The sequence below is a fragment of the Camellia sinensis genome, chromosome 7, assembly GCF_055761805.1.
Source record: "Camellia sinensis isolate YWXY chromosome 7, ASM5576180v1, whole genome shotgun sequence".
In the NCBI taxonomy this organism is placed as follows: domain Eukaryota; kingdom Viridiplantae; phylum Streptophyta; class Magnoliopsida; order Ericales; family Theaceae; genus Camellia; species Camellia sinensis.
In genome coordinates, this window is record NC_138967.1 from 123,505,215 (window position 1) to 123,513,176 (window position 7,962).

General features: G+C 35.7%; 1 pseudogene; it reads right to left on the reverse strand.

The window, feature by feature from the left end:
- Positions 1–805: 805 nt before the first annotated feature.
- Positions 806–3,846, reverse strand: LOC114317296 (septum-promoting GTP-binding protein 1-like; annotated as a pseudogene).
- Between the last annotated feature and the right edge of the window lie 4,116 nt (positions 3,847–7,962).

The window sequence follows — 7,962 nt, forward strand, 5'->3', positions numbered from 1 at the left end:
AACCATTCTACTATTTGCAATTGGACCCACCAACAAGAGAAGTGAAGCTTGAGTGATGCTCGTTTCCAAATGCCATATATCTGCTTTTAGATTGGACCCTTATGTCTTCTGAATTTCAAGTTTTGCTATCGTTGCCTGATATGCTAATATGGCATATATTTTGGCTTTCAAGTTCAAAATAATATGATTTTTCACATTGTGGTGGAAAAGCTTGTTCTGAATAAACTAGCCAATTGATGACACTTTTAATTATTCCTTTGATACGCAACACTTGTGACCATTCAAATTCCCTCTAGTTTACTTACATTTTCTCCCCCAACAAGTCGGTGTGTCTTTTACAGGCCCACTTATTTTCAGAAGATGCATCATGTCGTCAACTGAAACACATATAGGGTTGTAAATGAGTTGAGTCGAGCTAAGTAGTAGGTTATTCAAACTTGATTTAAAAACTTAACAAGCTTCCAAAATATGTTCAAGCTTGGCTTGTTTACCTTTCAAGTCGATCTCAAACGAGTTTCGATTGAGCTGATAACTAGAACTGAAGTAGCTTTATTTTCATAATATATATAAGCTTATTGAGCTCAGTAATAGGTTGAATGAAACAGAGTTATTCTTAAATGGAGATGTGGGCTCCTGAGCCTGTATCATCCTCTTCATTATATTCAATTAAAACAGCTCTGAATATTCACTGGGAACAGACAATTAATACAAACCTAGTGAACCGGTTGATGTCAATCTTCTTACATAGGATCTAGAAATTTCCTACTCTACTTACAAACCAAATAGGTTTAATCCCAAGCAACAACTAGAAATCGATGATGGGTTCTCCGATTGTGAGGTTTCGCTCAGGAGCCCATGGTAGGTTGAACAACTTTGCCGTGATGAACTTGAAGATCATGTTCACATTTATGTTGTAGGTTGCACTTGGAAAGAAAAGTGTTGCATTCAGGGCCCTTGCATATGCTCTTGCCTATTAACAACAATGCACACATGACAAATAGTTTCTGATATTGGATTTAGGGTTTAGGTGGGAACAACAAACCGCTGTTCTTCTCAAAATATATTATTGGAAAGGTTTGGTATCACTTGTTTTTTTGGGAATTGGTATTGAAATCTTGTGTTTTCTTTTGAAAATTATTTTTTGGAAACATATCAGTTTCAGGAAACACTTATAAACTGTTTCATGAATTTTTTAAAATTGTTTCTACACAAAATTGAAAATGAAAATTGTTTTTGAAACTTTTCATTATTTTTGTTTCTAAAAACACGAAATTAAATCTTTTTGAAAACAATACCGAACAGGCCATGTTTGTGACTTAATCAGTGTGTTCCAAGAGTCAAAAAGATGTTTCTTACTGAAGAATTGACTATGATGTATGTGTCCCTTCAATCCCTTTCTATGAATATACTCAAAAAAAGAATAATCAAATTTGATTTGTATTTTTTCCAGCTAGAAATCATTAAATGGATATGACCCATGCATGCCCTAATGTACCTGTTTTCTCTCCCTTTTTTTTTTCTTCAATCATTCTGCTTTTAATTCTGTTTTTTCTTCTATCATGTGAAAATTAATTACAGCAAATTTCTCAGTTAATTGATCCATGAGTCTCACCAGCTTGGTCCACATTTTGAGGCAAGATAATAGTAAATGGATAAGATTTTAGTGATAGTTAATTTAGTCATATATATTATGTATCTGAATCGGTTATATGCATATTGTTGCATGATCAGAAGAGATCAAATATATTACCTGACTTGCAATTGTCCACTGAACATCTATCGGTAATTGTACAAAATCGTCGAATTTAGAGCATGAGATTGGGATTATTAATCCGTGGGCTCAATAATCCTGTGTTTGTTTTGAAATTTTGTTTCAGGATTATTAATCTAATTGATAATTAATCTAACAAATTTGTAGGATTATTAGTAATGTGGTAGGGGTGAGATTATATATCTTGAGTTGAGAAATAAAATAAAAAGACTCTTTTACCTTCATATGTTTTCTTATCCAATGCAAATCAAACAATGGACAATGGGATAATTTATCCTACTAATCCAATCGGATAGTGAATACCACAATAATTTGATGGAATTATTAATATCTTCACTATTAGTCTTGTGAATCAAACATGACCCATGAGTATTGGAATTGCCGTCTACAACAATTACAAAAAATTTAGTTAATACAAATTAGAAACAAGGTCAAGGGTCCTCTATATTTAAATTTCTATATCTTTCCAATCTGATGCATTTTTAATTATACAATTATGTCTAAGAAATTTATATATCTTCAAATTCTTACTACATCATGTAATACTAATGCACATTCAATTCAAACCAACCCAACCCAACCCAACGATTGTCTCAAAATTCCCACTAGATTATCTATTAAGGAATATAATGAGACAAAAGACAGAGAGGTTATGAATGAAAAATGATTTTTGAACAGAAAGTTTATACAGAAAACATATCTAAAATGATTGTCAATGACATTTTAAAATATGAGGGCAATAATGAATGTTTTGATTAGAAATTAAAAAATCATAAGAAGTCACATCATTTTTTTTATGAACATGAGTTTGTAGATTATTACTTTTTGGGAGTATATTAATATTTAAAAACAAAGAGATTTGGGTAAAAAGATGGGGGAAATTACCACTCAGTGGTATTTTAGAAAGTTATTATAGATTTGTAAAAAAAATTATAATTATAATTATTAATATTTGTAAAACTTATCACTTATCTGTAATTATTATTATTTTTTTTTTATAATTTACACTAAATTGAAATTTTCCCTAAAAAGATCACATGAGGTGGTGAAGCAGAGCATGGATACCTGATTCCATTTCCTTGATTTTTGATATCATTTAACACTACAAACACAGAGAGAGTTAAGTAGTAATCTCATGAGTTTACTTTATTATTCATACCTAAATAATAACTACAATTTTATGATCATAATTTGTGAAAACCTTGGGCATTTTGAAAAATTACCTATTTAAAGTACATCGACTTGTTAGATCAAACATGAATAACATTGCCATCGAGTCTTTACAAGCACTAGGAATCTGATTCTGGGATGTTTCATCTCCTTGTACACCATTCAAAATTATAATTGATCAGTAGATATATGTACATATATTGCCATTTCAATCAATAAATATCAGATGGCAAGGCTTGCCATTAGAGAAACGATTTTATTCAGATTGTTCCATTTGTATATTTTACGATTAGTTCTATACTTGTAGACTTATTATTTAGTAAATTATTATGAAAAGAAGGAACCATGCATACCTACAACCTCCCAATTCTATAAGCAATACGTGCCCCTCCAACACAGAGTGTTTTATCCATCTGATTTAGTCCTGAATTTGATATCTCAAATCCTTCTTCTTGTCTCTCACCCCCAACATACATTGTCTAAAAATAAATAACAAAAAAGAAAAAAAAAATTAGAGCAAGAACAACATTTTAATATGCTATGTTTGGTTGCCAGGAAAGCATAAAACAACATTTCCAAGAAAAAAAAAAAAAAAAAAAAAAAGCTCTTGCCAGAAAACTAGTTTTCCCAATTTGGGAATCACCCAAGAGACTGATCTTCAACGCAACCAAGTCCGAAGAGTCCCTACTGTGTTCACAGCACCCACAAAGCATGTCGGGGCTCCCAAACCCTCTCTCTGAAGCCACCAGAGATGGAGACGACATGGTGGCGATGTGTGGTAGCTGCCTATAAGTACATGACTTTCGTAGCGTGCAAGCCAGGATTTGGTTCCAGTGAAAGCGAAAGCAGCACTGGAGGCTCGAGGCCCAACGGAGGATTCGTCGACGAACGGTGACACGTAACATGTTTTTTTTTAATTTTTGATTTTTTTTTTTTTTTTGTTTTTTGGGTGAAGCTTAAGCAGCGAAAAAAAAGGGTCATGCGGGATGGCCTCAAAATAGCAGGCGCAGTGCGGTCATGGAAAGGGAAATCTGGGTTCTTTGTGGTATCATATTTTTGTGGGTGTGTTTGGGGGTATTTTTGGAACTCACTGTTCTTATATTTTTAACCACTATTTGGCTAAGACGGTGGCCGATTTATATGGACAGTTGACATGTTTTTTTGGGTAGGCTAAATTTAAAACAAATTCAACATTGTCAGCTTTTCAAATCCACTTATTAATTAACATGTGATAAAAAGTGAGGTCAAAATTTGATATGGCCGAACACTCAATATTTTGGGCCAAGTACAAAGTGACTTATTGAATTTTATTTTTATCACATGTTAATTAATAAATGAAAGAATCCGTTACTTTATCTTTTTTTTTTTTTTTTTGGATAAGTAAGTCATATTATAACCAAAAAGGAAAAATATACAATGAAGTTCAACACACAGCTTTTGATGGGAGCACAAAAATAAACAAAATAAACTACTCCATCAAAAAACAAACTGAGCTTATAGAAAACAAGCACAACATTCCTAACAAAACAAGGATTCAGAATTTCCTTCTAGCATTCTTCAAGTCATGAAGTTTCGCTTTAAGTTTTCTTCTGTTATCCTCTTTTGAAGTCTCCCCATAACTAGGATCACTTGGAGATGGACTCCCTCTATTTCTCAACTCTTGACTTGAATCTCCATTTCCTAACTCGTCCATATCACACGATTCAAGGACATCAAAGGCATTAGATGTTGAGGGGATAGAAGACTGCGTCTCTCTCTCTTTGTTGATCAATGGCGTTGAACCTTACCCACCGTCTCTCCCCTTTTTCTTCACCACTTCCCATTTAGTCGGAATTTGTGTTTTAGTGTCCTTGACTCTCCACTCATGTTTGAAGGAGGGAGGGTTCAAAGACTTTGGCTTTTGAGAGCACAAATTAGTGGTATGGCCAAAAGTCTTACAACCATCACACCTTTGGGGCTTCCATGGTACCTCAACTTGAATCTCATATGGGTCACCATAACCAAGATTTATTTTGAAAGACTTAGGGATCTCTTTATTTGCTGGCACTTCAATACAAATTCTCATAAACGTAAGTCTGCTTCTCTTGAAAGTTGGCTCATCCAAATAAAGAGGAGTTCCCAAGATGCTAGCTATGTAACCCAAAACCTCTTCACTCCAAAGTTCCAAAGGAACATTGTACAACTTCACCCACAATGGCACACTTGAAAATTCACACTTTGTTAGTTTTAGTCCAGGTTGCCATTTTTTAATAACAATCAATCTAGCCCCAACATAATAGGGGCCATCTTCCAAGATTGTGTCCATAGCCTCTTCACATTTTACTTTAAAAATAAAAAAACCATTGTCAATGGAGACAACGTCCTCAAGCAAATTTCCCCAAAGTTTCTCCGCCCAAGTTTTCACATAATGGAAAGAGAATCTTTTATCAATGAAGTATCCAACCAAAGCATTTTCCCAATGAGAAAAGCCTTGTTTTGAGATCTCAATAGGGACATTGTAAATGCCATCTACTTGGTTCTCAATCTTATGGGCACCTATTTTATACTTCAATTTTGACACCTTGTTAATCTCTTCTTTAATTAAAGAGCTCCCAACTTGTAGAGGTTTACCTTATATAGCAAGTGTATCCAGACCTTCACTACCATCTTCCATATGTAGATCAACCGAATCCTCATTTCGACAAGCTCGCACGGGCTTATCACTCTCTCGTTGCTTGGAACCCATTACTTCTTTCCTTTGATCAGCACTAAGTGAGCCAAATTTATTTAACAACATCATTTCGTTTGCCACCAATGGGGACACAGTGGTCAATTTTGGCCACTGCTCAACATCAGTTAGCACTCTAGTTGGTGTGTTCCATGCATTAGGTGTTTGATGCTGCTTTGGTGATTGCTCAGGTGAGGCTTGCATTTCCACAGTCCAACGAAACTGTATTGTACCAAGATCACAATCACACTCAATTGAGCTATCCTCCGAAACTACGTCCCTCAATCCCCTCTTGTTTACATTTGAGGGCCCTTGCCACGGTCCCACAAAATCTCCAAGTGAAAGAGATTTGGGGGGACCTCGAATGCGTGTAGACCGGCGGGGAAGTACATTAGGCATATCATCAGTAGATAGTTGGTCCACCTGATTTACAAACTCCTTCAAAGATACCTTAATCGAAGATTTGCTTTTTGATTTACTCTTGGCTAGTTTGCTCTTGGCTAGTTTGCCCTTCTTCAATGATAGCTTACTACCCTCTTTGTCCCTCTCATTGTCCTTCTCTTTCTCTTTCTCTTTCTCCTTAATCGTCTTATGGCAGCACAGTGACAAGGTTTCACTGGGGCATTTTGTCGAACAGGTAAAGGGCACTTCTGTGTTGTTCCTCTCGCTGTGATGCAAACAGGGGTATTTGGCCCAGCCACCGAGCAAAACCCAGCTGCAGGCTTCCACTCCACTGTGAATGGTGCCTAGACTGTGTGGTGGTCTCTCTCTGTGATGGTTCTTTGATGAGAAGAAAATGGGTAGAGCGTACCCGGAAACCTCTTTTCTTTGGTTCAGCTTTGATAAAAATTCAAGGCATATTCACGAGGTTGAAAGACTCACTCTAACCTTAGTTTCTTTGCCCCTCTCTGCGTCTCTGCGTCTCTGAGAAAGAAGACATGCTTTGGTGTTCGCTACTTTATCTTATTTACATAATATACCCATTACATAAAATGCTTTCTTCTCTGGCTACTATTGCTCTAACGACTTATCTAATGATGTGCCAAACAATTTTTTAGGCTGAAACTCGGATAAATTCGATTCGGTTGAAGTCTGGTTACTCAATTTCACTCTAAAGCATGCAGAGATTTGTCTAAATTTGATCCAAACTAATCTCTAGTCTTAACTGACTTGTCAAAGCCCAAGTCGCTGCAATATAATTTATGCGGCATTTACACACAAGTTCTAATTTATGAACTTATATTTCATTAAGTCCTAACTAAGATTTTTTAGACCTTCAAGTCCCATTAAATTTTTAATAGTTGGAATTCTTCTTCAAATAATGATTGTTTATCATTTATGATTATCTATAAAGGAACATGGTGATTTGACATTCATTTGAGTTTTCAAAACATCAACTTTCAAATTGAAAAATCTAAATATATATATGTGTGTGTGTGTGTGTGTGTGTGCAAAAAAAAAAAAAAAAAAAAACTGTTGGTTTTTTTTTTTTTTTTTGAAAAAATTGAATTATTTTTTTTGTGCAAAATTGAAAATTTTGTGTAGCACTTGAGCCCTTTAAAGCTTTTGGTAAATGTATTTGAACCCTTTATTTTATTTTGGGAATCTTTGGTGTTGTTGTACCTCAGTTTTGGAGGTGTACAAATTGATTTAAACTTGTTGGGATTGCTCGTTCACGCTCGTTCGCGTTGAAAAGTTGTTTGGAAACTTGAAAATCATGTTCTGGGGTCAACACCGGTCTTGGTGGTGTCGACACCTTCTCTTTTGTTTGCCATAAGGGTCGAAACCAAAGCTGGGAAGGGTCGACCCTTGTTATGAATTTGTTCACTGCATTCTGATGTCGACACCAGCCTTGGTGGTGTCGACACCTTCTCTTTTTGGTTGGCAGCAAGGGTCGACACCAATCTGTGGAAGGGTCGACCCTTGTTCTGAAATTGCCCACTGCATTATGGTGTCGACGCCAGCCTAGGGAAGGGTCGACACCTGCAGTGCAGTCACACTTAGTGTTCCAGATTTCTTCTTAGGTGTCGACACCTGTGTTGTGAAGGGTCGACACCTGCAACTTTTTCCCAGATTTTTCTCACGGTTTGGACCTACTTTTTGGGGATATTTTGACTAAATATTTTGAGTTGACTTTGGGGCTTATATCTATTTTTGACCTAGTGCTATATAAAGGCCCTCACTTGACTTTTTCTCTCACTTTTTCTTCCCTTTCTTCTCTCCAAACCGTGAAACACCTTCTCTCTCTCTCTCTCAAAAGGCACTTTTTACTCAAAGATCCTTAGATCTACTTGTTTGAAGACCTCTACTCACC